At 38.2% G+C, this 20,326-nt stretch overlaps 1 protein-coding gene across 1 annotated transcript in view; it reads right to left on the minus strand.

The window, feature by feature from the left end:
* The window catches only part of RIT2 (Ras like without CAAX 2), a 176,189-nt gene that overhangs the window by 154,652 nt on the left and 1,211 nt on the right, over positions 1-20,326 (minus strand). The window lies entirely within an intron of this gene.

Here is a 20,326-nt window from a genome sequence, read left to right on the forward strand (position 1 = left end):
TTCCCTCGAGACAGTAACTGCACAATTGCACCCTTAAGCACTTCCTTCAGGTGAACTTCATATTTTTGTACCCAAACCCAGGAGCAAGATCTTGCATATATGAAATGTAGGACTTGCTCAGTCTTCCCCACCCTCTAAATATCACAAGTGAGAAGTTTGTTTGATATATCAAGGTTAGATAAAGACCTGTCCTTTCCTAAGTAGGAAAAGACTTCTGTACCTGAGCCTAAAACTTTTTGAAAGTATTAAATGGGTTTTGATCACATGAGACATCAAAATTAATTTTCAGTTACTGAATTAACATTTTGCTGTGTTTGTGTATTCTCAAACTGGATAAATTTTAGTCGTACTGCTTCAAAGTACTTATAAAAATCTGAGATTCTTCAACATTTTTGTACAACCCAAACAAAAAAAAAAAAGCATTCCAAAAACCACTGAATTTCACATAAAACTGAAACTCAACTCCTATCTGATGTCAATGTAGAAAGGAAAATTCTGTAAAGTTTCTGCTGTGCATTTATCACTGCATGGGAAAAACTCTGGGAACTGAGGGAAGATTAGGGGTAGTTATGCATAAGAATATACAGTAAAACTTCTGGTGCAGCTAAATGCAGAGTGGTGATTACACCTCTGTTCACAGCACAATGAAGTCAACATAAACCTTGCCGCTATCTTCAGCTGGCTTTGGAGGACCATGTTAGCCACAACCTTGTGCACCAGAAAGGAAAAGCAACCAAAAGTTCAGTCAGACTGATCCAGCCACTCACAGAATATCCAGAACAAGTGAGTCACCTTTTCCACTTATTTTTTACCATGGAGTATTATATTGTTGGTTCCTTAGATTATTGTTGAATAAAATTACCCCCAGAATTTGTTTCTTTTTACCTTCCTTTGACAGCCTGTTATCCTCAAGTGGATAATGAGAAGGCAGGTGCACAGCATGTTTTTTACTATTTTGCAATTACTGAATTGATTTTTGTAAAGAGCTGTTTTTGGAGTAACTGCGCATCAGTTTTGAAAAGTACAATATTTAACAGAAATTGGGCTTTAGCTTATTTTTATATATTTCAAGGCACTTGACAGTAGTAATTTCTCTCATAAAGGGACGTTGTTTGCTGTAATCTTCTCCACGAGACTTGCAGCTGTATTGATGTGTTATTAAATGGGATTTGAGACAGGTTCCACCTCCTTTGAGTCTGGCAAAGGCTGTTTGATTTGCATTTCTCTCCTCTGGAGCCTTCTGGAAAGCCATATATTGAAGCTGTTGAACACCTGATCTAATTCCAGGTAGGTTTTCTGCTAAGTAGCTTTATGTGGTGACAAGGGTCAAAAAGAAATGCTGATGTTTTTTCCCAATGCTTCTTTCATTCTAAAGGGCCTCAGCTTTCCCTTTTTTACTCCTGAGGTCTGGCTATGCACTGAATGTTCTGATACAGTTGGCCAGAAAGAGATACAGAAAAAAGTCAGGGAAATCCTTGGGGTGTGTACAATAGCTGCTGGAGAGCAAGATATTCAGAAAATTTCTACTAAAATCTATGTAATTTTTATGATTGACTTTCAAGATGGGGTCTAGAGGAGCAATAGAAACTGAATTCTTAGAAGATCCCTCTTGGCTGACTTTCTTAAGGGATGAGAGCCCTTGCAGAGGGGTCTACAAAGGCAGGAGCTCTGGGCAAACATCACTTCTGTGGAATTCAACAAGAGCACATGATAGATTCTGCATCTGGGACAGGGTAATGCTGGACACAAGGATAACCTTGGGGATCAGAGGCCAAGTAGCAGCCCTGGGAAAGGGAACTTGGGATACTGGTGAAAAAACAGGTCCAGCATGAGCCATCAGTGAGCCCTGGCAGCCAAGAGGACAAACCGTGTGCTGTGCTGCATGAAAAACAGTCTGAAAATTTATTTACTCAATCAAATAATGATTTCACAGAAACAGAATTTAAAGAGAGTGTTTTCAGACACAGGCAGACTTTCCAATACACATCTGATAGGAACCTCTATCTAAAATACGACCCATTTTAATGGTATGGCCAAGGATATTCCTTTCATGGAGGCTGCCACATATAAGAGAGTGACATGATATCATTCTGCTTTTGGAAATCTAGTCACCTGAAGAATTACCCAGCTAGATCTAAACATGTGTTCCTGCTCAATGTCTTTTGACATTTTAATGGAATGCAGCTCATTACAACCACAGCACTGGTCAGGGGCAATTGGAATTGACCTGTAGTGTTCACTAATGGAGCTGCTGGATCCCTGAACACACACAAAGCAACTGTAAAAATTGTTTTCCAATAAATTGCTCTCATCAGACTTATGTCAGTTCTCAGGAAATATTAGAGATTTAGTATTAGGCAAAATAAAAAAGAAGAGATGCCCTATATTACAGTGACACAGGAATTGTAATATGACGCAGCATTTGAAATGTAAAGAGAAAATACCTACTTTTTCCAAAATAGAAAAAAAGAAATTGACTATACATATAGAAAAGATATAAACTAGATATCTGTTTAATCTGAATATATGGTGACAGAGAGAAGCACAAGCAAAGGGGTGAGGTAGTGAGAGCCCAGGCACCAGCAGGTGCATGATTTGAGCCCCCTCGCCTCAGTTATACCCAGAGCTGTTTACACATATTGCACCAGACAACTCCACTGCTTGTGGAGGAAAGCAATTTATTCAACTCAATTACTGTAGTCAGCCACTAGATAGCTTAAATTACATATTATCTGTCTCTTATGCAAAGTTCTCACTTCATTTGTCTCTTTGATTGTTTCAGATGCCACTTTGTCTTACAGGAAATAACCTAAAAGGCATCAGACAGCATTTATCAAATTTCACATTTTCTAGGTCTAATGATTTGTAAATTTGACTCCCATTCTAAAAGAAGAAAGTTAATCTCAGGTATAAGACTTTGGCCTGTGACTTAAGGGCTCTCTATTCACCTCTTGGACCTAGTAATGTCTGATTTCATAGTTTTCATTTCAGATTTTCCATAGTATCTAGAGGCAGAATATTATCCCGGCTCTTTTAGTTGAAAGCTGTGGTGAAAAAGCTGATGTCAACTGCAAGTTTAGAGAGAAGTACACTTTACAGGGCTATTATGTTTGTGAGAGACTGAATTTGACCCAGAAAAACAGGCATTTTACAAGTAAAGGTATAGCAACACCAAGACATATTGGAATTTATTTATCTAATAAGATATGTAGTTTAAAAAGGAACTCTCTTTACTAAAAAATTGCTGCTGATATAGATCTATACAACTTTCTGGAAATTTAGTACACAGAATTAAGTAGTACTTAGCATAAAGGAAGAAATAAATTCCTTTGCACACCCACTCAGTTGAATTACTTGTTGATTATTTAGATAATTCACCTTTGTAACACGCTATCTTTATTCTTGTGTGAGGGAACGGAGACACACGATTGCGCTCGCTCTCACCACAGAAACGCCAGAATTGCTATTATCCCTAAGTTTTCTGCTCTCTGGAGGAATTAATTGTCTTGAAACCCAAGGGAAGGAAATATCATAGGCTACAAAGTATTTGTTGTCTCGGGATGAATTTTTCATGCCTGTGGATGGCTGACCGTGATGAATCAAGTGGTGCAGAACAAGAGATCAATCAAGAACAAGTGCCAGCGAGAGCGCGAGGCGCGGCAGACAAAGTGATATCGATGTCAGGAGAGATGTCTGCTCCACAAAGCTCTGACTCATCGCTCACCAAACTCTCTAAATATGGTGATACCATTTTGAAACTGTTGACTTAACTTGCTCCAGTGAAACTATGAATATCAAGTGACTGTCTAGGAAGAATTGTCTGCCTGAATGCAAGCAAAGCAAAGTCTTGTGAGCTGTCAGCTGCCTTCAATCCTGCATTTCTGGAAAACCTAGCTGCTCTAAGATTAAAAATGTTCCTTGCAGAGATGTACTTTGTGATGTTGCTTCTTTCTTAAAAGATCCCTAAAACTACTCACTGTAACACACATTTTGTGAAATATCCACAAAAATCCAGGGTACTTGCTGCAAACAAAATTAAGACTGTCTAAATAAGTGATTCCCCTTTTTGCCTATATGTAGAAGCTAAATTGTTTCCCTTGCAAAATATATGAAAAGAAGATTGCAGTAGGACAGCCAGTGCTTACTGCTTGCCTTGCTGAAAATAAAAAATTCATAAATCTAACTTGCTTTAATAAAAGTGGAATGTAACTGGGATCTTTGCCTGTGGGCATGTTGAAGGTTGCTCTGTTAGGGAATTCTAAAGCTAAATTCATCTGTCTGCAGGAGCTAAAAGAAACTAGCTCTTTAGGCTAGGGACTGAAAAATCTCACATTTTAATGGATTAAGGTCCAAGGAAGATACACATCACACTGATGACTACACTATATATTTTCTATTTAAACAAGGCCATTCTTTTCACCACAGCTATGGATGGCTTTAATAGAGGAAAGATATGTTAAAAAATAATGAGTTATTCTGTCAGATACCCCCTATCTAAGTAAGAGGAAACACTGTTAAACTTTACATAATAGGAACTGCTCCTGAATGCTACAATTCATCATTTTCAAAAACTCTTGGCATCAATTACATCAATCATCCTTGCCCAGAGCTGAATTATGGTTATTCCCACCTACCCTTTAACAGTTTTACATCCCAGTTGCTCACTAATCCAGGTTTGACTCAAGCAATAGAGAGCATTGAGTGTCTAATACTGCCCTCCTCAATCCATGAATTTCAGAGAGCCCAGACATCTGGATTCAGAATATTATCTGGATTATCTGGATTGAATGCTTCTTCCTGGTAAATCCCACATCTGCCTGAGTCTTGAACTCCTAAAGAGATGTGCCACATTTAAGTCCTTCATAGTTTGAAATAAACTATTATTTTGTCTCCTGGAGTTTCTGTTTGGGAGCAAATCTCAGGGAAGTGGAACAAAGCTGGACCCTGCCCAAAACATGGAAAAGAAGGAGCTGGTTGTGCCTCCACATCTGATCAACAGTCCAGCAGTTTCAGCAACTAAGCGTTATAGAATCATAGAAAAGTTTGGGTTGGAAGAGACCTTGAAGTTCCAGCTCCTGTCGTGGGCAGGGACAGTTTCCACTATCCCAGGTTGGTCCCAGACCCATCCAGCCTGGTCTTGGACACTTCCAGTGATGGAGCAACCACAGCTGATCTGTGCCAGGGCATCACCACCCTCCCAGCCAGGAACATCTGCCTAACATCTAAACCTGTGTACTGTCTGCAAAGCTCTGTTTGAAGAGATGCATGCTGATTTTACAGACTGTTTAATTTACCACAGAGTATTATAGATTCTCTTACCTTGAGCCACTATGCCTAATTGTATCACCTTTACAGAATTTATCTCGTGTTTAGGGTTATCTCTTAGTTTGATTATTGAGGTGGCATTGCTGGATAGAGTTCAAGGAACTTGTCACCTGGTACCAGTTATGGAGCTATGCTGCACATAATGGCAGCTTGTGGCTGAAACATCTGCAAAGATGGAACACCTAACAGCTTAAACAGGTATTTTGCATTTGAAGTTAAGAGAGTTTATTGCATAAAAAAGAGAGCAAACACCTCTGGTGATGAGAAACAGGAGCAGACGAGAAACAGACATTAGATCACAAAACAGGACAAAACAGGACAAAATATATAAATCACAGAAAAGGTAAAGATTCTGTCTTTCAATACAAGCTTTGCCATCAGATAACCAGAGCAGAGTGGCCCTGAGCTGCAGTGTCAGGACACTGGGAAGCTTAGACCAGAAACGTATTTACATTTACTCATTAATTATCTTTGCCATGGCTTTCTCAATTCAACCAGCATATGCACCACCAGCTGCAATACCAGTGATTTAATTGCTACACATGATGTAACTTAAATTTCTTTTTATTTATAAGTAAATGATGAGCTTATTAATCAGGCACAATTATGAATTGAAAAACTGAAAATTAAAATCTAAGCAAAGATTTATGGCTGTCTAGGGACTGTTAGACAGGACTTCACTTGAACCTTCCACATATTTTTAATGTCCAAAAATTAACAAATACATATGCATTTTTCAAAAATAAGTATGGCCCAACACAGAAATATACACCCACAAACCACAGTTTTAAGCACTATATTAGATCAGATGAAATTGGGAAGAAAATAAGGAGGGGTTATTTTTATACATAATTTTTGCGTCATTTTTGTCCATTAAATTATTTTAATTGAAAGAAAGAGGGACAAAACCTCATATGTCTTTAATAGCTATCAGTATTGTCCATTGCATTCTTCAGTAGTGACTAGTGCAGTTCTGAATCACCCTTCCCTGCCACTGAGCTGATCTAAGAATTTGCCAAAAATGCTGACAAGGCCAAGAAATGACCAAGCCTTGAAAAAAAAAACCCCAGAAAACAACAACAACAAAAAAACAAGCTACTTGAACAATGATTTCTTCATCCAGTGCCACAGAGATGATGAGAACAACCAGCATTGCTGTAGAGGGATCCGTCCCTCACGGCACCAGCTCTGCACGGGGAATGCTGCTGGCCCATTCCACTGGCCCCACTGCTTCATGTCTGGCTCCTGCACATGATTGATGCTGGCCCAGACCTCCTCAGATGCTACAGAACAGCTGAATTGAACATTCCTGAGCTTCAGAAGTAGCCTGACCTCTCAGACTGACCTGGAAATATGGTGCTGTATGGAGGAGCTGAAATTAAAGGCCTGCTGCGGAGGAGGACTGCAATACTGGTCACTATGGGCTTTGAGAGATTCCTTCCAGGAACAGAATCTAACAGATTTAAGTTTCCTTGGAATTATAGGTACTTTAGAAATGGTAAAAAAATGTTGGTGTTGCTGACCCACCACTTGGCAATGATGATTTAATTGTGCTCAAATGTGCTAACCTCATTTCAGCTGCAGAAAAAGTGGTGTGCCATAAACTTCCTCCTGTGTGGAAAAAAATTCAAGCACTAATGTAAATACCTCATCACCTGACCATATGACTCAGCTGGATTCAGTGGTGGTGTTCCCCAGAAACACAGCTGGAATATTTCAGATAGCCTTCAAGAAAACAATACACATGTAGGGTGCACAGCACAAATACCTTCATGCCAACAGCAGTCAGTTTCAAACTATCATGTTTCTACAAAAAAAAAAAAAGAAAAAAAGTGAGGGGAAAAAAAAAGAAACCAGTCAGGTTATAAATAAGGAGGAAAAAGAAGGAAAATAATGCTTCCCGCAGGATTTGTGACCTCCAACTTTTCAACAAAATAGAAGAGCAAGTCAGTACTAATACATAATTAGTAATGATGTTATAGAGACAAACTACAAAAAAGTGCCACATTTCCTTCACTCCTTTTCATGCTATAACTTTCGGTACTGGAGATCAGGCTGAGGTGAAGTTAATTTTCTTCACAGCAGCCTGTATGGTGTGAAGCAAAATGGCAGATTTTGGTTCTGTGACTTAAGCAGTGTAGATAATTCACCAATGTCATTGATGAGCTGTTCTGCACCACATCAAGGCTTTTCCTTTTCCTCCCTGTGCCTCCAGCAGTAGTCAAGAACCTGTGGGGACACACAGCTGACACAGCTGATCTGAACTGATTAGAGAGATATTCATATCAAATGACATTGTACTCAGAAATAAAAGCTCAAGGAACGCAGGAAGAAGCAGAATCATTCATGGTTATTGCATGTTTATTCCTGAGCAGCCATTATGTGAGCCAAGGCCTTGCTTTTCAGAAATTGGCTAAAAATCTGCCTGCAGTGAGAATTAGTAAATAAATTCTTAAATTCGCTTGTATTCACAGCTTTTGCTTCAGCTGTTAAACTGTTATCTCAAGCCACAAGCCCTTCCTTCCTTCCTTCCTTCCTTCCTTCCTTCCTTCCTTCCTTCCTTCCTCCATTCCCCTCTTCCTGTTTCTTTCTTTCCCGTAGGACTGGGAAGTAAGGAAGTAGCTGAATTAATCCTCCATTACTGCTTTTGGATGTTGGTTGTAATCAACCCACTGTAATTTCTTAACCAAAAGCTTAGGTTTTAAACTTCAGAAGCTGTCCTGTAGCCCAGAAATATTAATCCTGTTAGCTGTTCTCTTCCATAATGTATCAAACACAAAACACTCCTGAGGCTCATTGCTTTTTCAGTGCTCTTATAAACTGTGTTCTAATATTAGCTGGACACAACACTCTCTGATGCTTCTCTCCAATCCTACAGAAATTACAAGGGCAATTCCTTCATCTTTCCCTCTCTCTGCCCCATCCCACTTAACCACGCACTCCTTTAACCACTTTAATTCAGAGATTTCAGTGGGTAGGGCAGAAAATAGGGGTCAAGGCATTCTATGGTAATTTCAAAGAGAGAGTCAGGAACAAACACTGTTTTTTTTTTTCTTCAGCTGCACAATATTTCCCTGTTTCCGTCCCCTCCCCACCTACTCTGGCATGAGTGACTTCCCCATTAAGATGCATTCATTTGGCTGGAACTCTCAGTGTACAAAAAAAAAGAGTTGTATTCTTTCTGCTCTGCTGCTAAGGTCAAGCTGCCAGTTTTCTTTGTGATGTGTGAGGCAGCACAGAACACAAATCGCATTTCCACTCTCTTCAGGTCTTCTTTTAAATGCCACAATACTGACAGTAACCACTGAGCTGAACAGATATGACACACAAGACACTGACAGAACAAATAAGGCCCATCCTATCTTGGTTTTCCACTAAGTAAACAAACGTATTTGGTTGTCAGTTTAGCTAGAGAGGGTTCTGAAGAGAGGTAACTTTTAAACACTGTGCCATTGTGAGAAATTCATCATATGTTAAACATCCTGAGATTAATACAAATACAGAAATAAACTAGACATATAAATAAAATAATATGAAATAGGAACAGAAAAACCCTTTCACAATAGATTGCAAATCTAAGCCCTTCCACATGGGCATTTTCCTAGTAAAATATTTTATTGGTAAGAAATACAATTACAGTAACTTTATGGAGAAAAAAAAAATTTTGAATGATAGCATGGGCTCTACAACATTGACTAACACAAACAGGTGATATTTTACATTTCCTACTTCTCTCATAAATTCTGTAATATACTTAAAGGGAAACCCTGCAAGAAGAAAAAAGATAAAAGTGGGTGGAAGGAATTAGTACTCAAAGGCAAGTAATTCTATCACCAATATCTTAATGATTTTTTAGCAGCTTGTTATACCCTACACATGAAAAGAATTATTCATGGTGTTTGTCTATGGCATTGAACTTTGACTGTGAGCCAGGGAATTATTTGATTCCCTCAGAAACTTCCATCACAGTACAAACTGGTATTGTGTCTACCTAGGTCATTTCCTGAGCAATCATGTCTACTACAGCGTATCTCATCTGTTCCCAATCCACATCCTGCTTTTTGTTGTGATTAAATTTATATCAGTGGTGCTAAAGATATTCCAGAGTGTTCCAACCCAGTAAAGTACTCACTGTCTATGATTTTTACTAACATTATTTGAGATGCTTAGGGTCAGAAAGGGGACAATTAACAATTTACTGGAATAAAAATTTTAATTTTTCCACATTTTTTCTACTTACAGCCAATCAGAAATGCATCTTATTCACAGGCTTGAAACTGTATTTGAATTACACCACCCTAAATTATCCCTGCACAAAAAATTGGTTTTAAGTATTGCTAAAAACTCATTATGCTAAAACTCATCCAGTATGTACAGTGATGCTTTAGAAACATAAAACAGAGCTTTGAAAACCAATTTGATCCATTAGGTAAATGAAAATAAAGAAAATAAACCTCCAATCACCAAGTAATCCTATTCTTTAAATATGCTGTCACTGTCAATCAGCCCAAGTTGTTATCTCACTGGGTTTTGCATAGCTTTCTATAAATTCTTTGAATAACACATTGGCACTAACAACTATTTTCCTTAAAGAGTAAAAATGCATGTTACTTTACAGTAAATAAACCTTTCATGAGCATGTTTCAGGGATATGTGTATTTAAATCTGTTTATAGTCACTGGCATTTTGTTTAGATTTTTCCTCCTACTGCCACTTGTTCAAAATTTATTATAGCGAAGTAGCTGTTTGTTTATATTGTTATGAGCAGTGAAAGCTGGGGAGTGAGAGCAAAGGTAAGAGCTGGGCCACAAAGGATAAATGAAAACACGTAGAAACACATATATTTGTTTTGCATCTTGCCATTTCTTTCCCGGATTGAGGGAAAACAGAATTTTATTTCTTAGAACCAAAGGAGATATCCCTCCACCATCACTATGATTCATAATTCTGCTGAAGATTTTTGTGTGAGGATTAATCTAGCTCCTCAAAGAACACAGAAGAGCCTGATAAATGCTGTGCCTCCCACTGATTTCACAGGGTGTTACATACTGCTGAGGCTGGGACCCACAGACTCCTCTCCATTCTAGATGGTTGTCAGAACACCAGACACGAGAAACATCGCTTTGCCTAGCACCCCATAAATTTATACTAATGTTAGATTTACACAGCTTTGTACATGGCTGAGGAGAGAAAAAAAAAGGCCTGTGATCAGAAGACTTAGAATCACAGAATCATAGAAAAATTAAGGTTGGCATAGTGCCCTAAGATCTTCAAGCTCAGCATTGACAGGATCGCCACAAAACCACGTCCCCAACCTCCACATGCACAAGTTCTTTTAACACTTCAAGGAATGGTGAACCCACCATTGCCCTGGACAGCCTTTTCCAATGCCTGAGCATCCTTTCCCTGAAGAAATATTTCCTAGTTTTCAAACTAAATCTCCCCTGGCACAACTTGAGGCCATTTTCTCTTGTCTTATGGCTTGTTACCTGGCAGAAGACATTGACCCATGCCAGTCTACAGCAGAGATGATGCCTCTCCAGCTTCCTACTCCATAGAGCCGCTGAGTGAGAAACATAGGTTAAGAAGTTCACAGAGGCAGGAGAATGATCCCCTAAAATGACCTCTGTGTGAATTTTGGCTACCAGTATGAGCAGCAGGTGTTGGGGTATGACCATGGACTGTTAGCACCTCATAGGATAACTGCAGTGCAAAGACAGCATCTGAAACCAATGCCCTTTGAAGTACAAATTTTCCTTCTATCCCTTTACTCCCTTATAATTCCTTTACTCATCTGTTTCTACTAGTTTTTTGTTTTCTGAGTCCTTTTCTATGTTTCTATTTTTTTCTATTTTTCTATTCTTAATTGTTGACACCTGTTAACATTTCCCTTTGCGAACAGCTTGGATTGCTTCTTTTATATCATCTCTTTTGACTTTTTTCTAACCCCTTTCTCATCATCAAATATCAGAGGCCAATTCAGAGGCCAGTTGTCATTTTGAGCATGTTACCTGGGGGAAAAAAGAAAAAAAAAATAGGAAGCTTATGTGATACACTCCTTGTTATGTAAGGCATTTAATAACTTTTAAGTATCTTGGGAAAGATTTGAAAAATGGGGCTTTTGACTTCCCCTTTTATAGGAACAGACTAGTAAACAGAGTGTGTACTGACAGAGAGATTATGTTGCAAATTCACTTTTTCTTTTTACTCTGGGAAATCCATTCAAACTGTTCTAAGTGGAAGAGAGGCACAAGAACCTGGTTTCTGGAGCTCATGGGTTTCTGGAGCTCATATACTATACATTTTATACTTGTATGAGGTAATAGATGGTTCTTTTGCTCCTCAAATCCCAGGAGAGAAATAATGTGCTCCTAGAGCTTATCTACAAACATATGGAACCCTCATAAAGCCCAGGAACACATCCTTGGGCTGTGCCCAGTGTCAGATACTGCACAGAGCAGAGCTCGGGCATGCTGCGTGTGATGAGTGATCAAATGATCATGTCACCAGGCAGCCTAAGATTATTCACTGTGAACAAAATGTCTATTGACTGCTTTTAATCAAATTGAGAACATATTTTTTATTTTAGAAAGCCCAGAAAAAATTAGAGAAGGGGGATTTTTAAAGTCTGACAGGCATTCTGGATGACTTAAGAAGCTGCTGTTTTTGAAACAACTGAGAATTTGAAAACACTTGGGCTTGGTTTTGAACATCCTGAATAAAAATGTAAAATAACAGCACACATTTTGCATGATGCTAAAGAGACTTTTCTATAAAGACATTGCAGATCCTGTTCAACAGAGAAAAGTTCAGTGTAACACAATAAGCTGTCCTGCAGGTAGTCAGCCAGCAAAGTTACTGAACGAATCACATAATCTGGCAGAGCAATCAAGTTAGTGAAGGAATCAAGATTTGGAAGAGAATACGACTTTCAGCTAGGACTCATTTATTCTGGGCATGTGAAAATGGACAAGAATTACAGAATTACATTAGCACTTCAAGGAGATTGCAAGGAAAGAAATTACACAACAGCTCCTTTCATAACTGTAGTCAGTGTAAACTGAAAAAGAACTACGTGCATCAGTCTCTCAGCCGATTACAGCTCTTACTTTGCCAAAGCTTATGAAATTAATTTTTAAAACTTAAAAACTTTGGGACCCCTGAAATAACTAGTTTAGTTCTAGGGCTTTAATGAAAAGATAAAATACTGATTACATGTGTTTAAAACGTAGCTTTTTGGAGACTTTGGCAACAATACACAACTTGGCATGTCCTGAGGCAGTCTGTTATGCACACATTGACACCCTCATCTTTTGTATTTTCCCCACACACCTTGAAAAAAATTTATTTTAGCCAGTGTCTCCACTGCTTAGTGGGCAGGTAATGCTTTAGGAGATTTCTAGGGTCTGAAGAACAGCGAAGAACAGAACAATTCCTCTGAAACTGGGACCCTGCACAACAGTCTGGTAACACCCAATTCCTGTCACTGGAGTTGTGTGAGCATGATGAGACTTCCAGCTCCTAGGAAAGAAAATTAGACAGGCTTACAGGCATAAAAGGAGACTAATTAAAGTCAAAGAACAAATTAAAAGTGGAAAAGGATTACCAGAGGAATGGAAGGGAATAAAATGCAAAGTACAGAGAGAGAAGTGATGAAAGCAGCAACAGAAGAAGAAGAAGAAAAAAAATTTCTTAATTGCGCTTTCAAGAGTGTCCCTAATGGAATTAATCTCATCCAAATTCTAGCAGATAGCACACGCCAAAAATGCTGCAGATGGCTGGGCTCAGCAGCAGGGACAGCTTGGAAGGGAAGCAGTTCCTGTGGCTGCCTCAACAGATTGTTTACAGCAAAGATTCCGACAGTGCCCAGCCATTGTCATGAAACAGTGCTTGTTCCCTTGTTTGAGACTTCAATCTGGGCATTTCAAATGGCAGATTTGTGTGTGGCTGAAACTAAGAGAGTCCTTGATAGTCCAATTGCTGTTGCTGAGGAATAGCTCAGAAAGTTTTTTGTCTCTTTATAGCAAGCATTGTGAATGGGAAAAGCTGAGTAGGGCTCAAGTCACTGAAATCCTCACTCTAAGTGAAGCTCTGCTTTAATGAAACACCATGAAAAGCAGACTCATTAATATAACCTTCTGTGAGTACTAATCACTTAGAATGATAGAATATCCTGGCTTGGAAGGGGCTTACAAGGATCATCAAATCCATCTCTTGGCCCTCAGCAGGGCCATTCCCAGGAATCCCACCCTGTGCCTGAGAGCATTGTTCAAATGTCTCTTGATCTCTGTCAGTTGGGTGCTGTGACCGTTCCCTGGGGAACCTGTTATTGCCCAAACACCCCCTTTAGGGAAGAAATTTGTCCTGATATCCAAACTAAACCTCCCCCAGCTCAGCTTCAGGCCATTCCCTTGGGTCCTTCGCGTAATTGTTCACATAGAGGCGGTGTAGGTGAAGAGCCTGAATCATTCAATTCCATTTCCACCTGTGGAACAGAGAACTGCAGGAGGTGAGCTAGCAAACCTGTATGCCTTCCATCTGCCCCACTACCCAACACACACATGAGGTGGCCCATACTTTCTGGGAGCTATCTCAGCATGCTTCCAGTTCTACTGGAGCCTTTATACTCAGAAGGACACAGTTCGGTTTGAGGCAAAATAAATGATTTTTTTTGTACACAACAAACAAATCCAATCTTCAGGCTAGCCTAAGCACCTCTGCTTAGCAGTCTGAACACAAAAAAAACTGCTGGATATCTCTATTATTAGTGCCACATCAGCCTAAAGTCCTGATGACTATTAACACATCTCAAAATTTTGAGGATGATGGTAGTCCTTCTCTTGTGTAAGAGAATTTGACAACTCTAAATGTTCTGGTATATTTGCTCTGTAATGTTCAGTCTCTGTAACGTGTTCTGTCTTAATGTAAACCACTTAGACTAGAAAAACTTTCACCAGCCTGTTCCTTTCAAAGACTCTTGCACAATCTGCTCCACCTTACTTTTAAGCAAATCATTAAGGGCATATGCCCTTCTTATTGACCAAAAGAAGTTTGTCTTGAAGACCTCCTGCACCTCTAATAATGCATGTTCTAAATGCAATTTCATCACTTGTTACTCTCCATGAAGCAATTCTGGCTGCCTTCCTCCTCAAATTTTGGAATATATATGTTCTTCTCTTGATATTCATTACTTTTAAATATTGTGAGTTCTCCATCCCCTGTCCCAAAGGGGCAGGGAAATGACCAGCTCGTTTGCCTTATCCAGGTGGATATTTATCATCTGGATATTATGATGGGAGAAGCTGGAATCAGCCCATTCACATCACAGCTGCATCCATTTACATTGAATCTCTGTATACATATGCAAGTTGCACCATAAAGAATCATGAATTACTGTCTATAGCAGCTATTCTAATATAGTCATAGTCGTTTGTCGCCATAAATCAAAATGTGTCACTCCTTTTATCATCTCTGTTGGTTTTCTTTGAACTCTGTCCTATTTATCAGGCATCTTCTAGTGCTGAACAATCCAGGACTCCAGTCAGATTTCTCAGCACTGAGTTGGTATCTCACATGCAGAAACCCCCCACATTAAATACAGAGGGCATAATTGAATCCTCCACCCCTATAATCACTGAACTATGTGAACTGCCAAAATAATGAAAACATCTTTTAGTCATTTCCCTGAGGCACAAAATTCTATCCACAAGGTCTGCCCATAGGCAAAAGAAATTGATTAATAAATAATGTATTTAATCCTTTTAAGTGGATAACATATACACTAAAGATAAACGAAGAATATCAGAAAGGGTCCAGAATAACTTGAATTCTCAGATTTAATGGTCCCAAATAAGATAACACACATGAAAATGCAGAATTTAGGTCATCATGAGAGATGTGATAGCATAGGTGGCTGCACTGGGGGAAAGGGAAAATAGCTTCAAGTTACTACAGATATTTCTCTGTATGTGACCTCTCTGAACTACACCTGAATAAAAGAATTCATTATTCTCTGAGGAGCAAAAATAACTCCACAGAGGAAACTAGCAGGCAATCTTTCTTCTAATAAGGACACTAACAGAAGAGCATGTCAATTTTTTGGAATTAATACTCAGAAAGTTGATGGGGAAATATTAGGGCTCTATAATTAAGCATACAAGATGCTCAGAGCAGGAAAATAAGGTCCTACAAGTGAAGATTCAGATATTCAGTGTATCGCAGTGAAAGAAGATCAAGGTGTGAACTCATGATTGTCTACAAGTACTGACAGAAAACACAGAGTTTTTCAAAGTTGTTAACAAAGAGATAAGAGAATATGTTTAAAAGTAGGAATTACACAAAATCAAGCTTGAAGCAAATTCAGTTATCTACCTGTGAAGGAAACTATAACACATGGACAGTTTTGTTATCAAAGACCACAAACCTGCCAGAAGCTCTGCCTTTCTACAATCTCTAGAGGTTAATCTGGTTTATGAGAAAACAGGAAATTACCCATACCTGGGGATGTGACTGTCTGGCATTGGTGGCCCTTTCCTACAAAGCGTTTGTTTGCTTTTTCATGGCAAAAAATACCATGTGCACCACCATTATTTTGCATGAAACACCTGCAATTCTGCATCAGAACTACGCAGGCATGAACACCATGAAGTGACAAAAGGAATTTATATGTCATTTTGAATGGTCACCCTTTCAGAACTGTTACCAAGAAGGAAGTTTGCCTCTAGTAAAAAGATATAAATTCTTTCATGTTTCCTTCCTTCCTTTTCTATTTCTTTTTAAATCTGAATAAGTTGAATAATTTCCCTGAAACACCTGAGGAAAGAAGAATCTGGATTACAATTTTTTTTTTTGTTTGTTTGCTTTGCGGACAGAGAACGGTAAGGGAACGACCAATTATTTTCAGATGGCATAAAGATCTGTGTCTTTGTTAATAAATATTTCCATTTTTTTCTCCACTTAAATAAAAATTGTCATTTTTTGCAGCTAGAGGAGAAGAAAGAAAAATCAGAACAGCAAAAACTGCACTTGTGTTGACTTTGAGGGGTAAAAAAGGGACTTAACTCTAATGCACAGCATGCCCAAGCACTTGAAAGGGAACTTTTTTCACCTTGACTCATACTGAGCAGTAACTAAATCCAATGCCTTCATCCCGGTGATTGGCTTGCCTCAGGACATGAGAGAAGGCCAGACCCTTTCCTTTGAATCATTTACCAGGCATTTAGGGAAGAACAGCTGTACCTGAGAATATTCCTGGGGAAAATAAGGAACTGAATCAAAACCAACGCCCTAAAAAAAAAAAAAAATAAAAAATAAAAGGCTGCTGAGGTGTTTGATCAATGTCTGGAGAGTGCTCTCTGACACCAAGCCCAGTGGTGGGGTAAGAACAGCATCAGCAGGCCCAATTGGTGCTTTTCAAGCTCAGCACTTTTAATACCAGTGGAATCTCTTCCCTTGCCCTTCATCCTTTCAGTGTAACCTGGATCACACATTAATTTATCTCCAGGGAGTTTGCAAAGAGCTGCAGTGGGCCAGCTCTCCAGCAAACACTCCATGGTGCTCTATTTACTGGGGACTCTTGTTATGAGGACATGCTTGAAAATAATAGGCACATAATTTGCTTTATCGAGGCAGAATAAGAGGCAAAACCGGCCCAGAGAAAAAAGGCAGTTGAGCACATAAATGAAAGAAAATTGCAGATTTAATCTAATTCCTCATACTGAAGTTCCCACATCACAGAGAACATAATTGTTTTCACACATTTTGGAAGTTACTGTGTACACATGATCTTGAAATTAATTGGATGAGTCACCTGCATCTGTAGAAACACAGCCTTTATGCCACACTGGAAAAAACAAACAAAACAAAGGAAAAAAAACCAAGGAAATCAATGGATAAGAATGCCTCCTTTAGACAGCCCAGTCTGAGAATACCTTTCCTCACACCATTCCTCCAATATCCTTGAAAGAATCTTTTCTTGATTTCTTCTCCTCCACTTTTTATTGTTCAAGAAAACATTAAAATAATATTTTTTATTCAGCCAAGAAGATGCTCATAAAGGTCGGTTACAGTGCAACCTGATCAATGTTTGGAGATTACTTAGGTAATAATTTTTCATCAGAGAGAGGTTTTTTTATTTTATTCAGTTGCACAGGAACATCAATTTATTCATTTTAGCAGCCATTTTGCAAGCCCTGGGTTAATCATCACTAATGTTTTGCAGAATGTGCTGCAGTTAAGTATTGTTATCAGTGTACCTCGTTTGCTAAATATAAGGCAGCAATGGGATTGAAAGGCTATTTTGTGCACGTTTTTTTATTTGTAACACTGAAAAACAGAGCTAACCCCAGAGGTCTGATGTGCATCAGGCAAGGACCATGAGAGCACCTTGTTTACTGATTTCTAAAGGTATTTGTGGGCAAAATGGGTTTCAGAATCTCCAAGATTCTCAGGGTTTGAGGTCTATGTCAGGTAACTTCATGTAAGTTTGAGCGGCACTGAGGTGGCCTGATATTTGTCATCAGAGCAGAGAAGAACAAATGCCAAATTCACATTCTTAATTGAAATATAACTAAAATTAGAAATACATCATTTTGATATGGACTGTAATTGAATGAGAGTCAATACAAAATTTACTTTATTCACTTCAGTTTAATTTCAATTTAATTATTGGTTCTAGCATATTTTTGGTCTGAACTTGCATCAGCTTGTACTGGGTGTTCTTGATGACGAGAGCAACTTACACAACACAAGAAATCAACATGTTGCTCTGAAAACTGAAAAGAATTCTGCTTTCATAAGTCTTAGAAGGGATAACTCATTCTAGGGAATCTATATTCCATAATTACAGTACAGAAATCAACTCCTATAAAAATTTACAACTAGCTTTGTACATTTTCATTGGACACAAATATTACCTGTTCTTTTTCCAGAGCTGGGTTTTGAGGCAGTGGGTTTTTTTTCCCTCCTATAAAGTAATGTCAGACTTTTTTTTGTCTTTTTTAATTAGCATTTGTTCTCCAGAATTGATTTTGAAATGTGAGAACCCTTAAGTAACAATCCTCAGACCATTTGCAGTTTACACAATATTACTCTGCATGTGATGGGTCTCAGACTGGGATACACATCTTATTTTACCAATTCCTGTAAAATTTACACCACACTGAACAGGACAAATAAAAGGATGTTGGCTGTCCTCCTGGACTGTCTGCCATCTTTGAGCAGGGAATTGAAGAGACAAGCCTGACTAATCCAATGCCAAAAGAACAACCATTTTTGGTCTCCTCCTCCTCATTCCACCCCATGCACAAGTGTCACAGGTAGAGAGCAGGGGAGGGGCTGGAACCACAATACCAAAATGCCCAGGGCATGTCTGGAAGTGAACTACATCCAGGGTAAAAAGAAATCTAACATTTTTGCAGCTTCGTTCCTATGGAAAATTCATTCCAAACCTGAATTATTTAATATTTGAATGAATTGAGGGATGAAAAGGCTTTCATCCGAGAGAGGTTTCCCACTCAGTAATTTAACCCTGGCTGTTACTGTTTTTATCATGACTTAAAAGCAAAGAAGGAGGGAGAAGATGGAAAAAAGAAGGCAGAATGTTATCAATATATCAAACCACGTATCGCTGATTTCTCAAAATCAAAATTGGAAGCTGAACTATTTTTTTTAATCCTTATTCTACTCTGATTTGCTTTTATGGCTAAATTAATAATTTCCTGGACACATTGAATCTAGGTCACTAGGGGAAAGCTCATCCTGTACAATGAAAGTAGTCCTTAAGGCCTTTTTCTGTTTTTAATCCAGTGTAAATTGATCCTGTTTATATAACAGTCAGAATGAATTAATGATTTACAGAATGACATCTATTTTTACTTTTTACCTCTCTCTGAATTCTATCAGTTGGACTATCTTTCAGCAATCTATTGAAATATTTCAGGTCCATTACACATCAGAAGTTCATAGCCAGTAAATGTTGAACTGCCCACCTCCCTTCTTATGAACTCTTAATAATATTCAGTTGCTGGGGTATTTTTTTTTCTCACAGTAGTTTCACCTTCATGATAACAAGAGAAAGTTTTCAATAATCCTATCGAATTACATAAATTTCCACTTAATCCCTTCTTAGTTTCTTTAGAACATACAATTCTACTTGTCAATTACGTCTTTCTCAGTTTTGGAGATGTATCATATCTTGTTCAATCTACAGATATAAAGGCTTTGTTCTCTTCAAATTAACAGCTAACATTTTCTGAACACAGAAATTTGAATTAACTAAATTTGTAATTTCAACTCTTATCTAATAGTAAATGGAAACTTGGAAATTCTTCCGTTTACATGTAAAGTTTGGTTGTTATGATTCAGTTATGCTATGAATGTAGTATAGTTTGTAATACTTTGTGGTGAAGAAGTTTTCAAAACTGCATTATTCCTACAAACATATGTTTGAGGGTGGGGGAAATTGCTGCCAGCTTTTGGATACACTCAGGGAAAAAAAAAAAAGGAAAAAAGAAACTAAAGAATACATAAATAAGGAAAAAACCCCATATTTTATTGAAAGTTCTGGCTGGCACACCCAGGATACCTGCTTTCCTATGGAAAAGATAATCTGAATTTGCAGAAATTTACCCTGAGATTACCAATATGTTGTTCTTTCCCATTTTATATGGTGATTATATAGTAACATCTGTGCAAGAACTATTTGCTTGGTTAAGTAATACTGGTGGGAAATAGCTTTCACTGAAAGATGTGCCACTGAAGTTGAAGCCAAGTACAACAAAAACACAAAGATTATGGATACAGAAAGAAAATTATGTTCACTCAGAATTTTTAACTTTTTGCTCCTATACTTCATTTTATTGCTTGAATATAAATAAAACTTGTTTTATATACACAGTTATTATAGTTTAGTGTCACAGCTATTTATCCTGAAAATTCCTTGGAATCTAGCTGGGATATATTATATTATATTATATTACATTATATTATATTACATTATATT

This window comes from Geospiza fortis, unplaced genomic scaffold (genome assembly GCF_000277835.1).
Source record: "Geospiza fortis unplaced genomic scaffold, GeoFor_1.0 scaffold488, whole genome shotgun sequence".
In the NCBI taxonomy this organism is placed as follows: domain Eukaryota; kingdom Metazoa; phylum Chordata; class Aves; order Passeriformes; family Thraupidae; genus Geospiza; species Geospiza fortis.